Source organism: Asparagus officinalis, chromosome 5 (genome assembly GCF_001876935.1).
Source record: "Asparagus officinalis chromosome 5, Aspof.V1, whole genome shotgun sequence".
Classification (NCBI taxonomy): domain Eukaryota; kingdom Viridiplantae; phylum Streptophyta; class Magnoliopsida; order Asparagales; family Asparagaceae; genus Asparagus; species Asparagus officinalis.
Window position 1 is genome coordinate 88,466,404 of NC_033798.1, and position 20,650 is coordinate 88,487,053.

A 20,650-nucleotide genomic window follows, 5' to 3' on the forward strand; every position below is an offset into this window, starting at 1 on the left:
TTGACCAAGATGGGGTTTTGAGACGATCCTAACTGTTTAAAGGTTTGATCGTTCAATTTGTGGACCTCTCGTTCATGGAACGAATCGAGAGGGGATTTTGGCTTTGGTCCTAACTGTTTAAAGGTTTGACCAAAGGAGGGTTTGAGAGGGAAGATTGATCCAACGAAGTGATCGAACCTCATCTCAGCAAAAGAGTATTCGAAAATCACCGTGGGGATGTAGTGTTTAACACTTTGTTTGTAATGATCGGGTTATTCCTAAGAAAATTACATATAGTATTCTTTCGGGAACTTCCGTTACATGAACCATCCACCCCCAGCTTTTCTTGCGAAACTGGGTTTATCATTATATTTAGCTGTATGATCAGGTTATCCTTAAAAGTACCATGCATGGCATTCTCTAGGAACTTCCCATGAAAGAGAGGAAATAGTTTAGACTCATATACCTGTTAGAGTATCGAGGAGCAGTTTATACTCGTATACTCTTCGGAAGTTTAGACTCATATACCTGTTAGAGTATCGAGGAGCAGTTTATACTCGTATACTCTTCGGAGTGAGATGGAGAAGCAGTTTATACTCGTATCTCGTATACTCTTCGGAGTGAGATGGAGAAGCAGTTTATACTCGTATACTTATCGGAGTCAGGGAAAACAATTTATACTCGTGTACCCAATGGAGTATGTGGTCGTCTTTATTTGGCTTGTTTCGCCATTATGACGCCGGAGTCAATTAATGCTTGGAACTTATTTTTGAGTCCAAAGCAAATATTGGTGGGATGAAGAATCCTTCTGTGGTATGCACAGTAGTTTGGATCCGTAATTCTCTTAGCTCCCTCCTGATCTTTAATAGGTGGTAGCTCGATTTTGTCATTAGCGAGGAGGTATTCCAAGATGGCTGGAGCTTCATCATCTTCGAAAGAATATTCCTTTTGAAACCTCGGATCGAGAGTCGCATTCTCAACGATTGCAGATGTCATTGGTTGGCCTCTCTCAGCTTTCTTTCTTTTAAGAAAGTGCTCAGCTTGTTCACCCCGAGATTTTAACTCCTTCCAAGTTGTGGATGACACGACCCCCAGAGCTTCCAGGACATCGATGGAGAGGTTATTGTGGCATGTTTGCAGGATGAACTCCTCTGTAATAGGATCTCTGCAATTCATTGCTTTGCCACGGAAGCGCTTGACAAAATTATCGACTGACTCTCCATCTTTTTGCTTCTCATCTAAAAGGGTTCCGATTGACACTTCGGTATTATCATCGAAGAAGTTGTTGAGGAATAAACTTTCCATGTCATCCCAGCAATTGATGCTCCCTGGCTTGAGACGTCGGTACCAATCGAAGGCGGGCCCACGAAGGGTGCCAACGAATGACCGGACCATTAAAGCCTCGTTTCCAGAGATCATGCCCAAATGAGACTTGAAATAAATCAAGTGCTGAATAGACGAGCTCTTCCCCTCAAACGGTGTGAAGTTAATCAGATTGAACATTGCCGGATACGGTATTGAATCCCATTCTCTTGGATAGGGACATGGAATACCCGTCTTCTTCACTTCTTGAGCCGTCATCAAAACGTTGATTTTGTTTTCAAGCTCTTTCATTTTCCCTTTATCGTCTATGTCTTTATTCGAAAGACGTTGAGGAGAATGAGTTAGACTACCCCCTGTGAGAGGTGCTATTGAACCATTCCTAATCTCGTTATTGGGAGAATCCGTTAGACCACCCCCAGCGTTATTGCTATTGGGAGGTGTATCAGCCATAATGACTTCATCCACTTCTGGATCACTGTCATCCATAATATTCTGAGTGTAGCGGCTGGATTCAGGAGGTTGAGGCCGTTGAGTTAGCACTTCTCTCATTTGTTGGATAGCTAATTCTATCTCTGTCTTTATCTCAGCTCTAATTTCTTCACGTTGCTTCGCTAGAGCTTCTTGAAGCATTTGAGCAAATTGATCAGAGGTGATCGTGAGTACTTCTCTGGTTTGTCCCGTGCTAGACATTGTATCATCAGAAGCGATTGCAGAACAAGTGTCCGAGGATTCATCCTCCGAGGACATTCCTTCTTGCATTCTTTTATAATCTTTGCGTCTGATGGCTCCTAATTGGAGTCGAGACATCCTTTGAGCAATTCTTGGATTGACTTTTCCTCTCGGGTAGAAGTCGGGATTTGAATCACTTGAATGCCGCTTAGACTTTCTTTTATTAGCCACGTTGATGGTGACTTCAGGGAATTCATCATCTTGGGCAGCTGATTTTCTCTTGCGGAAATGTCTCGGCTTAGGCTTTGACATTTCGGTGAAAAGACTGTGGAATACCGAGACTCTTCGTGGGATGGCTTCTCGTTTGAAACAGTCACATTCTGATAGCATTGCTCTAATGAGTCGCGCACAGGAACAATGAGAGCTCATTTCCTAGACAGTTCTCTTTCGAGTTTTGTTCATACCCCCAGCTTAATAGTATGATTTATCGGTATGATTGCCAGAAAATCTTATCGTCTGTTGGTATGACCCCCGAGGTATAACAATGTCTTTTGACAAACATGTCTTCTTCTGAGGATGTAAAACCTTGTTGGCATTCTCAGGATAACTTGTTATTGTCTTTGAATGATCCAAGGTTATGTCGGGAGTCACACGTTTAGAACCACCCCCTTGTGGGCATGGAATCTTAACGGGCTCCGAATGCTGATTTTGCACAACTCTAGACTTTGGAGTCCAAACTTTGCAGAGTTTTGGTTGTTCTTTGGCCACCGTTTCCCTGTTTCTTTCTCGTCTTTGTTGTAAGAAAGTACGGGCATGAGCAGCGTTTGTATGACGCTTTTGTATGCGTTCTTTGAGGGTCGAACGAGCCCTCTTGACAAAAGTCCATTCATCTGTCGTGAGTTGTGCAGAGATATGAGTAATTGGTTGTTGATACAACTGAACCACTCGATGCCTCCTCGACTCTAGGTCCGCGTGATAACGAACCCCGTCGGTTTATTCTAAGGCCTTAGCTATTTAACGAGCGTGGCGCTGACGTTGTCTTTGACGAGCCCTCTTCGTCAGTGCCGGTGGGCTTTGATTCGATGACTCTTTAACTAGATAAGAGTCATTGTGAGCAGAGGTGTTGCGAGTAAAATCTTTAGCAACAATCGGGCGAGAGTCTTCGTTTTGTGCCTTCTTTGGCATGTAGGTCTTCCTCGATTGTGAGATCCTCTTGTACTTGCGAGACAATGAAGATCTTGAAGAGGATAATGAGAGATATTCCTCAAATTTGGTTTGGTCGAATTCGTATTCGACCATGGATTCAACTGGAATCTTGATCGGCTGCGACACGACGGTCTCGGCAGCGAGACCGTTGGCTCCCACTGTGGTCGCCAGTTTGTTTGCGTCAAAAGTTGGTCTCGTTGTGGAATTCATTATATCTTCGATCGATTATAATAAATTCAAAAGAAATAGTCTTTTTATAAGACTTCTCTTACACAACAAAAGGAAAATTACAACTTTTTAGAAACAAACGCAGGATCGTTGTTTGGATCACTGTTTGCGTGGGATATTTGCCTGTGCTGGGGGTGCGTTAGCCCGTGGACCACCGATTCATAGATTCTGATTGAATCATGAAGGTTTTGGGAATTCTTCCTTCGTTTATCGAAGTAAGAATCTTTAAGCGAATATCTTATCGATGTAAGATGTTCACTCTTCTAAAGATCAAGTCAGAGCTTAGATCTCTAGGAATCGCCAAAAGCTTCTTGAGGATGTTTGTGAAAAGACTCTCTCTCTTGCTCTAATTCATCAAAAAAAAACTCCAGGCTCTCTGCTCCAATCTGCTCTCCCTCCTTTATTTCGTGTCTAGGGAGGTATTTATAGGGGTAGCAATGCATAATAGTTGAAATGGAAGCAAAATAACCGATCAGACGAACCATCTTTGGCCGCTGCAGTCTACACTGCCGCGGTTATTGGCGCGGCAGTGTGGGCAAATACTAGACAAACAACATTAGTGGTAAATTGTTTGTTAAACATCATCAAAACAAGAAGGCCAACACGGCCAAGGAGGTAGTTACCAGCACGTTCTATCGTGCTTGAAACCGTTCTCCCACGACCTTTAACCACCTTTTTCGTGGTTTAACTGCTTGTCCACGTCAGCACACGTTCTATCTCTGATATTCCGCCACGTGGGCTTCAAATAATCATCGTACAACTGTCTTGTAACCGCCACAGCACTCTCCTATAATAGCCGCGGCACTATAGGTTGTCGCGCCATAGCCGCGAGCACCATGGGCTGCCGCGCCTTAGCCGCGGCACCATGTCCTGTCGCGCCTCAATCGCGCCGCTGTGTGCTGCCTGTTGGTGTGTACATTGTTCTTCCATGTTGTTTCGCTTCCTTTGAATCATCTCCTTCTGATTAAGAGAGCGGCGTTTATCGCCTTTTCTTTGCCTTGAGTGGTATTTGGATGTCTATAAGCATTTTTTGACGCCTACAAGGACATGCGTTTGACTCATTCAAACACGAGTTGAACAGTTCCAAAAACCGTTTTCTCCCCACAATTTGAGGGATTTTCGCCCCACTTAGGAGCGGATTAAGGGGGCGGCTACACCTCATTCAGCCCTACTCGGGAGCGAATTAAGGAGGTGGTTACACCCCTTAATCCCCTATAAATAACTAAAAAATAAGTTTAGTTGGGGATCTTTGGATCTTTGGAGTATTTTTAGATCTAGAGATCAGCAAAGGGCTTCTTCAATCATCCGATCTGGAAGCGTTCTTCAACAACCGAGATCAAGGAGCTTTCATCCTTGGCTTATTAACCGATTTTCGGTTCAAATCAACTCTTTTTCAAGAGTTTAAACTCACTCTGAGTTATCAACTCGTTCAGAGTTTCAAACTTGCCACGTAAGTCCTCCACAGCGTCAAATCGTGAGGAGAAGATACTGTTCCAGTGAAGTGAAACGTCGAATCGTCAACGGAGGGTGATAAACGACTTTATGGATCATTGTGGTTGTTGTTACTCAAATGGCCGGAAAGGTGAAATTCTCAAAATCATGATCAATATTCATGAATTGATGAATACCCGAGCTTATGATCCCATTGATACTTTATTGAGGTAAAACATTGCACATTATTGTTAAAAAATGACAGAAGGTACGAATTATATTTAAATTATTATTCTATCATATAATTTATTTGGATTATTTACAAAATCTTGATGATTTATTCTATTGTTTCGATAAAATTTTGAAGTTGTTACTAGGTTTAAGAATTATGCAAAGAAATGAGTCGTTTTAAGTTCTTGAAGATGAAATTTTTATCTTCACTGCTAATGGAAGGTATATGTGCGTTTAATCTGAGTTATTTCTACAATCTTGGTTATTTATTCTTTTTTATTTTACAATTACAGAATATTATTATATTAGGGATTAGATTAAGTTTACAGAAAAGTAAGTTGTATCATTAAAAATATATTAGTTTGTAAACTTGTTAGTTTGTCATTAATTTTTATAAATTGTAATTCATTCAGAATTTGTAAGAATTCTACTTAGTTTCTAATTTGATAATGTTTTTCATCCCTTGAGGATTCCAGCATATGCCAACATGATGTTTATAGTTAGCCAGGTTGCAAGATTATTATTCCACACCTGAAAAATTAAGCAAAAAGTACAATATATGTACCAATGTAAATGATGTTAAACTGCACCGACTTGATTGGTTATGATATTCTTAAAAAGTACAATATATGTACCAATGTAAATGATGTTAAACTGCACCGACTTGATTGGTTATGATATTCTTATTCTGTCCTTCGTTAGGTAGACTAGATAATGTTGAATACATGTGTTACCTAGGTATTTCTATCTGAAGCTGAAGCCATACCCGACATATACCCATATCAAAACTCCTTGTGCACTCCTTGCATATATGCATACATTACGCGGTCATGCACTCAATGAAACAATACAAGGCTTGAAAGGTTGCACTACATTTCTTTTTGAATTTTATTAAATAGTTGGCTACATGGTATCCCATGAGGCCACATAGTTGATTTGCATGTAACTTTTGCCTCTTATACCTGAACTTTTGCCTCTTAAAATTACCTTTCTTACCGTCCATTGCATGAAGTGTGTAAATATGCATTAGACCGAGAAGTTATCCACAGTCCTATATGCTCATTTACAAGACTTTAGTGTTGAAAAGCTAGATACATACTACTGTCATCTCTTTTTGAATGAGCATGAATCAAAACTATTTATGGGCATATCTCCGGTTGGTCAAAAAGAGATGATTGTTGCATTTCTCAACAAATAGGGTTGAAGACCAATAGAATATGAGTTCACATGGTATTTTGTGATTCTCACTTCTAACATACTTGTTAAATCCACTTACTTTTGGTGAAAGACGAGTCTTGCTTAAGCTAGGGAACTATTTTTAGGGATGTTATTTTTTGTGTTGTGGAACATTATGATGATAGAACATATTATTGTAATATATAGTAAGTATTTATATGCCTCCACATTTATTTGTGATTCCACGTTTAGCGTATAGTTTCATATGAATATTTACCTTTCATGATGTGAATATTGTATAATACTAATTTTTACATTGAACTTGTGATTGCAGGAACTCTATAAATCATCATATATATGGTAACTGGTTAAATTTTGTATGCAAGCAACCTACAATATATACACATTGTATTGGATGACTACTGTTGTGGGTTATTAAGGTATTCGGCTGTCATGTCACAAGTTTACATTGGTGATTTTTTTACTTTTAGGCTATGATGATTGTTAAATTTTTTGAGATTAGAAACCTGCAAAATCTATTGACCAAGTTCTGAGCCCTCAGCCATAATTTGCATATACATGTGGCTGGTTTATTTTATGTGATGTCAGCAAATGTTTTCAAATGATTTTTTAGTCATAAAGTTCATTCAAATTTGAACAAGCATAAATTATCGAAGTAGTACACGATAATAGCAAAGTAGTTCATGTCCACGCTTTTATTTTTTTAGCGATTTTAAATAGATTTCTAGACCACGATGCTCTCAAATATATTCCTTACTCAGATTGGCAACAACTTCATTGTAACTAACTTCATGTGCGTGTGCTAGAAGTTGATTTTTATTGTAAAAATTGTTGGGTATATCTTTGCAGTAAGGACACTTCTAATTTTCGTTTTGCTCCATAACTTTTATAGCATTAGCTCTTAGCAAAATTTCTGCTAATTCCATGATATTCCACATTTCATCTTGCTCTCGATCTGCATCCGTATAGGCAATTCATTCTTTAAAGGTTTGTTTATGTTCAGTAATCCTTCCACGCTAATAAAAAGCATAGTAAATTGACATTAAAATAAATAGATCTATTGTTTATCATAAAAATTTTAAATATTTTTACCTTTGATAATGGTGCAGATGAAGATTCACCAATATCTTTACTTTTCTTACTAATATTTTTTTTGGTTAGAATTTAATATGCAAACATTGCGTTTTATAGATGTTTATGGACTGGTACGTTTACTTGGTGGTTGGATGTTGAATCTGTTAATATTTATTTGGATCAATAAATTTTCTACTGGTATTGCCCATGGTTTTGAAGCGCTCATGGTTTTAAAAACTAACTGGTTTTGTTTCTTATAGTTGACTCAACTACTCAGTCTCTGTTACGTACATGTTTGATATTTTCAGGTTTGATGTGATTTTCCATGTCATATACATATTTATAACTAATCAGGTTGTTTATAGATTTTTTACAGATTTCATAAGAATTTTTGCTAATTCAGGTACGTATTTCATAAAATTATGAATAATCAGGTTATTACAGGTTTTTTTTGTTTTTTTATGTCAAACAGGTTTCGTGTGATTTTTTCATGTCAAATCAAGTACATAATTCATAACAATTAATCATGTTATTACAGGTTTCTTATGATTTTTATGTCAAACATATATTTATAGTGAATTTGGTATTTACTATTTTTTATGTTACATTCGCACTTTTATTTTGCTAAGATTACCTCTCATAATGATCATAAATAAATTTGTTTTTAGTGGGGGTAAACTTATCACGGTGATCGTATACACTTTTCCCTACTCAATACCAACCAAACACAAGAAAAGTGAGAAATGTCTAACCAATAAAAGTTTTTTCTTTTTTTTAAACCAAGCAAACACATGAAAATGGTATACATTAGTTTCCCACCATGTTTTATGTGTGGACCAAACCTAAACAATCTATTTCTTGGAAAAGTTTGGAAAACCCAAACCTTGAGTTTCTTTACATGGAATTGTATTTCCCAATATATGGGAAACGAACCAAACAGACCCAAGGATAATCTAACTAGGGGTTTTTCAGACATGAGTCTCTTGCATCTTTAATACTATGCAGTTAGTCTCTCAAATCAGTAAGGCTAGGGTTTTCTCATGGAAACCATGAGGTCATTTTATAGAATTCACTTTTTATTTTTTATTTATATGTAAATCATATTTAAAGCATGTTTTTATTTTTATTAACCATCTCCCGGTCAAAACATCCATTGAAAATCTAAAAATACCCATAAAAACTCACATGCAAGACACATGACTCACTTTGTCAATGTTTAGGTATAGTTAGGATACAAACAGTGTACTTTAAACATGTATTTTTTAAATATTATTTTTTGTTTTTTTAGTGAAGATCAGACTAGGAGGTGGTTGATTTGAACAAAATTTATGTATAAATTAAAAATAAAAGGTGATTTCTGTAAAAAGACCCCACTTTTAAGGTGGTTTCCAAAAAATAAAACCCTTAAAACTACTATTAAGTCCTACAATTCTTAATAGTCTTAGATTAATTTGAAGTAAAATATAGGCTAAATATCACTTAAAAATACTATAAACTTTGCATGTTCTATAACTTAATTACCATAAGTTGTTTTTACTATTAAAAAAGTATCATAAGTTTTTCGCCGTTAGTCAAGATGGTACCTTCTGTAAGTCACACCTAGAAATATTCCAAAGGATAATCCCATGTGGTTCTCACATGACACATTTAAGTTACACTTAATCTCATTTATTTGTCTATTTGCTATTCCTACGGACCCCTCCTCTCTTTAAAAATTCTCCGATTAAAATTTCAATTCTATAACCACCAAATTCACAATCCCTCATTCTAATTTCATTGCAAGAACCATAAAATCGAGCCCCAAGAATTTAAGTACTACTTCAACCTATGGTTTGGGTAAATAGAAGGAGACTACGATTTGTTGTTACTAGGCGATTTTTAGCATGGAGATGACTTGGACAATGAAGAACTATGGGAAATATTTTCCATTGTCCAAACTATCACACGGTAGGAAAGCGCAAAAATTTTAGTGGCAAGATAAGCCGTTTTCCCCCGAGCTCAAGTGGTGATTAAAAAGTTGTTATGTGAATAGGATGTATCTAATGAATGGATGATCAATGTTGGTAGAGAGAGATGGATAGATTTAGAAGAGAAATTGAGAGATAAGAAGATGAAATTGAAGGAGGGAGGTGGAGAAAGAGGGAATAAATTCCTTGATAATGAAAGAAACATTAAGAATAGGGGAAGAGTAATTTAGAAAATAGAGGCTCATTTGAGGGAGAAGGTAGAAGATCTCAAGGGGCAAAAATCATGGCAGTTCCATGAACTTGAAGCTTGTGTTGGTTGCTCTTATTGTAATTTATTTTATTTTATTTTTGCTCAAGTGTTGAGGGGAACGGAGTTAGATTATATATGTGATTTGTGCCTTTAAAGTATGCTGTATTTATAGTTTCCTTTTTAATGCGAGCAATTTAAGAAGAAATGAGTTATGATTGGGATTAAATGAGCTGTCAAGCTGGTGTGTGAAAGTTTAGAACTTGATTTTTGAGAAAATGACTACTTTGAATTGAAATTATTAGTTTATATATTGGAGTTAAATTTATATGCATTGTCTATGAGAACATAAGTATACGCTGAAAATATTGAGCATATACTTTTTGATTTCACATAAGCGTTTGCATCATTGTTGATATAGATTAAGAGTACTTCTTCTACGGTTTGGTAGAGACGTAGTAGAGCTGAACTTATATTGATGATGGTAATTTGCTAATGTAAACAATTTTCCTTCTTATTGTATACTTCTCATTCCACAATTTATATACACGTCATACTTAAGAATTATAAAACTTGAGAATAATTTATATGTGTGTCATTCTCATGACTTATTTTTTAGGGAAGGACTTAATAATTATCATTATTTAAGAAGAATTTTTATGTCCAGGATTAAAAGTATCTTCTTTATAATAATTCTCTCTTTTTTTTGTAAAAAGTATCTTATATTTATCTCATTTATATGTTATGGGAGTTATCCATTACTAAATTGAAACTATGAGATTTATATAGGTACGAGGATATAAAAGCTTGAAAATTACAGATGTTTTGTTCAGCAATTCTGGCGAGGTGGGTATGATTTGGGCATCTTGTTTCCTATTTTTATTCTAGGATTTATACTGCTCTCTTTTAGTTCTTTTGATATCGATGAGCTTTTTAAATTTATGGGAATTTTTTAAATAAATGATGATCTCGATTGTTTGTTAGTTTCATGACATTTGATGTTTCAAATAGGATCATAATGACAGATTTAATTTAAAGAATGCTCAATTTTTGCAAGTTGAAAATGCATTGGACCTTTTTTGTTATTTCCCTAGGAATTCTATTGATCACTTTTGGCATTGCTCTCTATCGTGGAACTTTCTACATTTATGAATTTTTTTTGCTTTCATGAAAATTCATGATTTAAACTAATACTTTTAGTAATTGTAAATTAATATCAAATAAATATACATATAATCAACATCAAATTATTTTATTAATTTAAACTTATCAATTATCTAATAAATTAACATTTATTAATACTAATAAAACTAATATTTATAAAATATTAATAAATTAGATTTAACTAAATTATAAATAATTTACTTTAGTAAATACTAATTTGTTAGTTTAAAATTAAATATTATTATTGAAATTATTAATTCAAATTAATTATTCATTTATTAATATTCATGTTACTAAATTATTAGTTTATTAGTATTAATCGTATAAAATTATTATGTTATTAGTACTATTAGTTTTGTTTAAATTAGTTAGTTCAATAAATTTTAATTGTTAGTTTTTTATTAAATATCATATCTAATGAACAATACTTCAATTGTTCACGCGCAACGAACTTGCACTATTATATACATTGAAAAATAAAACTTAAGATATGAACTTTAAAATAAAAGTGAATGTTAAAGAGAAATAGTTATCTATCTATTATCATCTTAGCATCTTAGCATGAAATTAAAGTATAAAAATAATAATCTATGATTCATGAATGCGACACATAACTAGAGGGGGAGGGGGTGTGGAACCATAGTTTAATATTTTATTTTTGCTAGAGCTTCAGTTGACGAGGCACTGTTTGGATCTTTATATTATGAGCTTTTGTTGCAACGTTGAGTGTGGTATATTAACTGGGTTCATGTTTGTGGCATGGTAGGTTCACCATTGAGTAGGTTGATATTATATTATATTAAAATATAGAAAAATTTACTAATTATATTATCCTATTCATTATATCATAAGCAAAGAACTATGTTCAATAATGTAGTGTAATATTATATACTCAATAATTGGGGGGTTATGTGTGGGGCATAGTATGAGTTGGGTGAAATTTTTTTATTATAAAAATATAATTTTTATTCAATAAAACACTCATCTATATCCTCCTCGCGTTCCTAAACTCTTAATTAATTATCAATCAATTTTCTATTTAATCACTCACACATAACTTCAATGTTTTTTTAATTCTATTCATTAATCTCAATCACTTTGCAATCAATTTCCCCACTCTCTTTTAATGCGGATTTTACATGATTTTACCATCATCAATGCCCTCCCTCAATTTCTCATTTCATAACCTCCAATTAAATTCACCATGAATTAAATTAATTCAAATTCATGTCATAACCATCCTATTAATTATACATGCATGTTAAATTCTAATTTTTATAACCCCTCCACTAAACCTACATTAATCTCATTTGTCCATTCATATCTCAAATCATAACTCCCTACTTTTTGTATAATCTATCATTTTCTAGATCTCACATTCATTCTCTACATAACCAATCACTACCATTATTTATCAAGGTTTGTGAAAATCATAAAAATTTTAGTTAAATTCTCGCTTTTTCATGCAACATAACCTCTTGCATCTCTTTTGTAGATCACTTGGGCTCTGCTTGATAAATATGTTTTATTTTTGTTAAATTATTTGCCCCACCAATGATCCGATTAGCCCCACAAGAACATGAGAACAAGAACAAACAATCCTCTCTTATATTTGTCAAACTAAGATGCATCTAATGAATTCATGAATGGTGCTCAAATCGAGCTCCCCTTTGTTTGTTTATGTCAAACTTAAACTGGATATGATTCTGCTATAGTAAGTGGACATATAATTAAATAATTTCATTTACCTCATTTATTTTGTTGTCTTCTTATGTTTTTGAAGACTTTGTCTATTAGATTTCATTATAATTTTAATTTTCTTCTTGGCATAGTCTGCTTTGGTATGTTTGTGATTCTGCTATATGATACATCTACAATATCCTGGTTTTTCATATGCCAAATGAGTGTTCTTTATGATCATATGTATAACCCTATAATGTCTATTTATATCATCAATCAATAAAAGTCAAATATCTTTTCTGAGAACAAGCATAAATTGCCAATTAAAAGTCATTCAATCAAAACCTAATATATATTATCTATAACATCCTTCAAATAAATGTCACATACAAAAAAATTATCAATGCAATAAAAACTTAGGGGCCACATATAAATATGAAAGTGGTTAAACGTGCATCGCACGTGCACCATACTAGTTTACCAAAAAGCCGATAGAGGAAGGAGTTTATTGATTGCAATGTGCTGATGAATGTACTATGAGATAAAATGGCCCAATAGAGGAGGTTGTCAAATCTGAATTGCTTCTCGAGAAATGATTGAGCTTTTGCGTGCTTGCACGATTCAAGCACCCGTCCCTGTCAATTCTTATTTCTCTCGGTCACTCTTGCTAACCACTGCCTGGCCTCATTATCTAGACTGCGGTTTGATTAGGATGAGCTGAGTTTCGTTAATATAAATAATCATTTTTTTTCCTGGTAATACGCTAGAAGAGCATGATATTATTAATTATTCAAGAAGTTAATCATGACCATCTAATACGGTCGTTATAAATACGGTCTTTCTGCTGTAGAGAGACGATGAAGAGGATCCGAGTTGTGGACTGTGACGCTGGTAATCAAATCAACATTAAAAGAAAACGCGATCAGCTAAAATTTGAACAAACAGGCTTTGGATATCAAGTCCAACTATATTATCATAATCAAGTATATTCTTCTCCGAGGAAATAATCAAAGTCATATTGTCCTCGCACTGATGTGCCATATATAGAGGCAGCAAAGCAACAAAGCTTGCCCCTTCGTTATTTGACAAATTTGCAGCTTTGGAAACGCCTACGCCGACAGCTATAATGAACTTACTAACCGAGTTCCTAGAATATTTCACCTTGGGATCTAGAAAATAAAATATTTACGAGTCTAGCAAATTGTCATACGACTTTATTGTTTTGTGTCTTTATCCTAAGTTTTACCCTCCTCGATGATTATGTTATTTTTCCTTGGTCAATTATTCTTTTACTTTTCGGTTCGTGGAATAACCATTTTCAACATTATGGGAGCATTGTATTGTTAAATATTCATCTAGTCATTACAGTTCCCAGAGTGCGTAATGATGTTCTGATTTCATATTAATTTCTCAATGCTCCTACGCAACTAGAGTGAATCACAGCTTGCGTATTATTATCCAATAAACGTGGATGTTATGAGTAGGAAACATAAGAGCAGACGGTCTCTAATCCTCAAGAACTCTCGTACGGTACACTTGTACTAATTCAACAATGGACGGCATTTTGATATATGTCTTTTTTTTTTATGGAAAAAAGGTTTCCAGCCCCCAAAACGAAAGAAAACGTGCTTCTCCCTCTCAAGACTTTTTCAACGGGTGTTTTGCCTCCAAAAGTAAACTTTATGTTCTCTGAATCCCAAAAACACAAAACCCAAGAGATTTAAATTCGTGAAGATCATAATACCCTTCTCTCTCTCTTTTATATCTGTTATGTTTTGAAAGAGTTTCCTCCGTTAATCCCAATGGAGAAGCTCGACCTCCGTCAATCCCCGCCTCCGCCGCCGTCGAAGCTCCGTCAATGTCCTCGCTGTCGATTTCATCGGAGGTGTTCTACGAGGCGATCTTGAGCAAGGAGTACTTTAGAGGGGAGGGATTAGGGTTAGGGCAAGGGCAAGGGCAACATGAATCTGGGGCTGATGAACAAGCATATAAGGCTCTTGGCGAGGTTTCTCACTGTTTGTTTGGTGACTGTGAGGAGGGATATGGTGAATCGGCTTACTGGACAGCTTAATGGGCAAGTTGATGAGTGCAAGAAGAATTTTCAGGTAAAAGATTGTGTAAATTGAAGCATTTGAAGGGATTGAGGAGGTGGAAGAAGGAAGTGGGTCCTGTTAGTGATTTTAATCTTGTTTTTTGTTTTTTGAAGGGTTAATTGTTGGGTAATTTTCCTTTTACTTACTGATTTTTTGTAAGATTCAGAAACATATATAGCAATGTATGATATAATAGGCAACTTTTGTGTGAGTAAAATTGATCTATGGTGGTCTTTGCTCAACATCTCTCCCCCTCATGGCTTCAACTTGAGGTCTTGGTTTACGCATTGGTTGTGAAGATTACGGGTTGCTAGTTAAGGTTATGGGTTGTGAGGGGGAGAGGGTAGGTTGTTAAGGTTAGGCTTGGTTGTTAAGGTTATGGGTTGTGAAGGTTACGCGTTGGTTGTTAAAGTTACGGGTTAATTGTTAAGGTTACAGGTCGATTGTTAATGTTATGGGTCAGTTGTTAAGGTTACGGGTTGGTTGTTAAGATTACGGGTTAGTTGTGAAGGTTACACGTTGGGATATATGTATATATATTTTGAATGACATGAATACTTTGGGCCACTTGGCCTAGTGGTAAAGTTTGGGAGGTTGGACAAGAGGTTAGGGGTTCAAACCACAATATATATTTAAGGGTCTTTTATGGGCCTTGGGCCTTGGGCCTTGGGGCTCTTTAAATTCTAAATATATTTTTAGAATATTCGTTGTTAAGGATAAATATTGGTTGTTAAGGTTACGCTTTGGTTGTGAAGGTTACGGGTTGATTGTTAAGGTTATGCGTTGGTTGTGAATGTTACGCGTTGGTTGTGAAAGTTACACGTTGGTTGTTAATGTTACGCGTTTGTTGTTAAGGATAAGCGCTGGTTGTGAAGATTATGTATTTGTTGTGAATGTTACGGGTTAGTTGTTAAGGTTAAGGGTTGGTTGTTAAGCTTATGGGTTTGTTGTGAATGTTACGCTTTGGTTGTGAAGGTTACGCTTTGGTTGTGAAGTATTTGAATTCTAAAAATATTTTTATAATATTCATTTTTTTTTATTTTTTTAGCTCTTCAATTGCCTAATATTGTGGTTTATGAGAATTCACCTATTACGCGTTAGTTGTTAAGGTTACGGGCCTGTAACTTAACAGTCAACCCGTAACCTTAACAACTAACCTGTAACATTCACAACCAAACTATAACCTTAACAACCAAACCGTAATATTAACAACCAAACCGTAACTTTAACAACTAACCTGTAACCTTAACAACCAACGCGTAACATTAACAATCATAACCTTAACATATCGAGCGCCTTCATCCCGGACACGGTGTCGATCATCCCAACGCTCCTCAGCCTCTTAACCTCAGTGCCCCCAAAAGGCCTATCATGCCCACAAGAGCTCACCACGACCTTGGCCTCCATCACGTTCGGATCCATGCACGACTGAGTGTCGTGGTTCATCGACACCAACACTCAGTTCGTCACGACCTCTCCCCTCACCCCAACCCTCTCGTTCTTAATTATCAAATCCTCCGCCGCCGCCACGTTGAACAGCTTCACGTTGGGCCGAATCAGCAGCTTGCTCATGATGGCGGGGGTGAAGGCGGGCGGCGTGCTTGATGATGACGTAATCCTCCTCTGCCGTCGTAGGGGACCTCGAGCTCGTTGAGGAAGAGGTGGGCGGGCTAGCAGACGACATGACGGAAGAAGAGCTGGCCACCGACCAGCGCCACCGCCGAGGGAACACGGACTGCCTCGATGATGGCGACGCTGATGTCGGGGTTCTTGGAGAGCTCGTAGGTGCAGGAGAGGTTGGCGGATCAGGCACCGCCGCCACGTCGACACGACGTCAGGTGTCGGCGTAGGTGATCTATTGGTCGGTCATGTATCAGCCGTCATCTCGCGGGAGATGATGAATTTTTTGATGGGGCGGAAGCGGAGGGAGGAGAGGTCGTAAGAGGCGGAGATTTGGGGGGCGGAGGATGACGATGATGGGGAGGAGAAAGATTGGGTTTTGAAGGCGGAGGAGAGCTTGAGGCCATGGAAGGAGGAGGAGGAGAGGAGGTTGCGGTCGCTGGGTTTGGAGAGGAAGGAGGTGGTGGCCATGGAGGGTATTGTGGTCTTCACGAATTTAAATCTCTTGGGTTTTGTGTTTTGGGGCTCAGAGAACACAAAGTTTACTTTTGGAAGCAAAGCACCCGTTGAAAAAGTCTTGAGAGGAGGAAGCACGTTTTCTTTCATTCTGGGGGCTAGAAGAATTTTTCCCTTTTTTTAATTGATATATGTCATTAGTATAAGCAAGAACAAGAATGGATATTTTCTCAAGAACTTAAAAAATAAGAAGCAATTCAATATTAGAGGTTGGATTGCAAGGGAGAGTAACAATTTTTTTTTTTTTTTTTTTTGAGTAAAAGAATGGATTACCACAAAGGTAATCCAGCCAGCTAAATTAAACAGGGAGAGTAACAAATTGTTGCAATTTCAAGGGTTTGGAGTTCAAAAAGAAGCTCAAGCTTTTGAAACTTGATAGCGCTCTGCAGCCGCATATAAGACCCCAGAACAAGTAGCTCAAAGACATGAGGGGCTTGATGCCAATTAAAAATTTAGTCAATTACTTAATCTCCAAGGGGACACCACAATATTGTGCAGTTTTTAAGCTCTAATATAGGCTGATGCACTTTGCAATTTTCTTGAGTACATATGTCATCATTTCCTAAACCTGAGAAGAATTGAGATGATGTAGGTTTTTCTCAACTACATATTCTCTGTGCAGATTTCACACATTTACTAGTAGTTTTCCATTAACGGAGAACTACCTAGTTCTGGTGTTTATAGCTGTTTTTTAATACTAAACCAGCGGCGTGGATGCACTCGGAGCACACAAATTTGATGCTGCATTCTCATGGAACTTTCTACAAGCATTTATATGAAGTGGAGTAAATGAAGCATCAGTAAGTGGTTGAGAAGTTAGGACATCTAATCCCACTTTCTTACATGATAACAAGCCCAACCACCAATATTTTCCTCTTTTTAAGCTTAATCACCAGCATTTAACTTCTACCTTTTGTGATTAAGATGTGATGTTGAGTCTCTGGCCCATTGGTTTTACCTTATTATTCTTTAGATGTCTAAGTAAGTCGGAAACTAATAGCTAGCTCGCTGAAAAATGATGACTTGAGAAAACAATTGCATAGAAACAGAAGTGATCTATCTACTAAAAAGACCAATCAAACCGAAAGTGGCCTCCTAGTTTGAGTCACCCGCAACCGAAAGCAAATATATAAGTATATGTCCATTAATTGTTATACTTGTTTAACATAGTTGTTGCTATCTTACAAAAATTGATCTGCTAACTTGAATGAAAACGTACCAAAGGTTTTTGGCTGATTAAGGGCTCGCTCTATGTGTCACTCTCACAGACTCTAAATTTTGTGGGATATATGGCTTTTGGCCCATCACATAATAAACATTAAGAGCTCTAGCTCAATAATAATAATATATATAATCAATTTGTATGTTTTTATGTCAGATAGTTAATTGTAGGGGTAATTGGATATTTAGAGGAGCTTAGGGTCCATTGATCTTCTTTGATGACTAATAGACTGAGGGGAAGAAGATACTTAAGCAAGAAACACTTGTTAGAGGGACGAAGTTTGTTGCTCCGGTGTACCCTTCGACATTCAAGTCAGTGATAGAGTAAGAAATTTACATAATATAGATTTAGGGAGTAATTTAGCAGGCTTTTGCATACGTTCGAATAGTGGGATCGCCCACTATTTATAGAGGTCGGGTTGGTAGAGGCACTTTGATAATTTTAACCGAGTCGGTGTAGTTAGCTTAATCAAACTGCACTTTACACGTGTCGACGATCGGTCGCGTGAGTCATAATGGCTCTGTCCATGGATTAAATGCGATGGTGACTAGGCGGCTAAGCACTATAAGATGAAGCAGATAGGTCGCCTCATGTTTTGAGGCATTTCGCAACGAGTCGGAGTGGAGGACGCCTTTTGTTTTGGATTTCAGACTCTTCAAGTAACTCCCAACCTAAAGACGCCTTTCGTCTCAGACTTGTGTCTTTGAAAGAGGTCGGCGATGCTCACACCGGGGTTAGATCTTTAGATTTGTGGGACTCTGCCAATTAAACATAAGACTTGGCCGCCTCTTGGAAGTTCGTTTTACTTAATGATTTTCAGGGTATAACACACTAACATTGCATGATGTGGCTAAACACCAGAGCACAATGTTGATGCTATATTACTAGGTTGGTAGGACTTTAATAAAAGTCTAAATATCCAATAGGTGTTTGATGATTAACCATCTTATCCTTCAAAAAGGAAACCAAGATGTAGGCATCTTTACATACATCTGAAGATCTAATTAAGTACTGAAACTTATCCATGTTGCAAGAACTAGTTAGGAACGGAGAGAATATAGACACATGGGACTCTATTAGGATTCAACATTATTTGACATGGGGCCCATCTTATCCTCTGACAACTAACAAGACATTCCTATGTTGGATCATGAAACCGAAGGAGCAAATAAGAGCGCTCTTTTATTAACCACGGTAAATGGTTAAATTTTATCTTTCACTTGTCAATCTACATGGAGAAAGATAATTACTCAAGTAAGTGATGCGCAAAAGACTCTGCGTAAAAACCGAATCATGAGTGATGAGTCCCATTATGATAGATACTACGTTGTTTCACACGTACTGATTACACGGAGTTAATTAGGTCAATGTCATGTACAAAGTATTGTTCGATCACACAATAAAATATGAGTTTTTCATTTTATTATAAAATTGATCTATAATTTAAGTCAGTTGGTACTAATAAATTGTGTCTTTCATATATCTATAACCTCAAATCATTAAGAAGTTGATATATGTCAGTCATCATAATCTTAATCACCAATTTAAAATAATATATGTGATGAGTAGGAATGATGTAAGATAAAATGACCAGTTTCTTAAAGTTGCCCTCCCATAATTTTGAAGCCCAATTATCACCCTAACATGTTTGAGGTATTTCAATAATATTTTATTAAAAAAAAAAGGAACTAGTTATAAATACAGTGCAGCTGACGGGATGAGGTATAAACATTAAAACATCACATGGAATGATACAATACCTGCTTAAGGTCATGTTTGACTAATACTTATTTCTTGAAACTTTATAAGTTATTTATTATATATTTTTACTTATTTTATTAGAAAGCAAAGTAGTCTTTTAATATTTATAAATAAACTTTTTCATAATTATACATAAATCGTTTTTTATTTTTTATTTATATATATATCACTTTTAAAGCAGGTTTTTGTTGCAATGATGCACTTCCCAGTCAAATTTGTACAAGAAACTTTCAGCTGTTTTCACGTTGCGTGACGGCAGATGGCGGTAAATTGTGGCTGTTGCCGGCCCACAGATTAACTGGACCCATGCGCCACCAGATCACAGCCCATGGCCCCACACCTGTTTTTATACCCGGACGCCTTTGGAGGCTTCTCGCATCTCACTGATACGTGGGTCCTACTTTAAGCCTCGTGAGCCCCACTACCGCGTGATCATCTGGGCACGGATACTGCTAATTCCCGCCCACGATAAAGACCAACTTCCTCGTTCTCCTTATTATTCTCCGTATTTAACGAAATAAAGAAAAGATGGTCCTTTAAAAAGTGGAAGCGTCCTCAAACGATGTCAAATATTACGCTCTGCCACCGAGTTTAGCCGCCGCTTGGATCCTAGAGTCGGACGCGACGATCAATCTGTGGCTCACCGGAGTGGCGACCGCAACGCCAGGCCACAACTCATCAACTGGGGCCCACACCACATGCTCGCGCATCGACGCCTGTCACGCTCTGCAAACTGCTAGAGATGAAGGATCTAACAGGGGAATTGATCATTTAATTCAGGGGTAATATTGGTAATTTCCTTCAGAAATCGAAGGAAGTGAATGAAACTCGTCATATGAAAACGAGCTTTCTTTTCGAAAAAAAATATATAAATTGGTTTTTTAATCACTAAAAGATAAAGCTGAGCAATAAGAGAGAGGGTGATGTTTCGTCCTCTCGGACTTTAGACCGGACTCTTGGATCTCAAGTTCTCAACCCTCAGTTGCTGATTTTGGATTTAATTCGATCTCCAGAGTTTTATAGAAGGTATCAGCTTCTTATC

The 20,650-nt window shown here is 36.7% G+C and overlaps 1 protein-coding gene and 1 pseudogene across 1 annotated transcript in view; one reads left to right on the forward strand and one right to left on the reverse strand.

The window, feature by feature from the left end:
• On the reverse strand, positions 15,762 to 16,580 carry LOC109842136 (annotated as a pseudogene).
• LOC109840082 overlaps positions 20,129 to 20,650 on the forward strand; it is a 6,776-nt gene continuing 6,254 nt past the window's right edge. The window contains exon 1 of the mRNA XM_020408587.1: positions 20,129 to 20,634. The gene's annotated coding sequence lies outside the window, so the exon portion shown is untranslated. The remainder of the gene's footprint in view (positions 20,635 to 20,650) is intronic.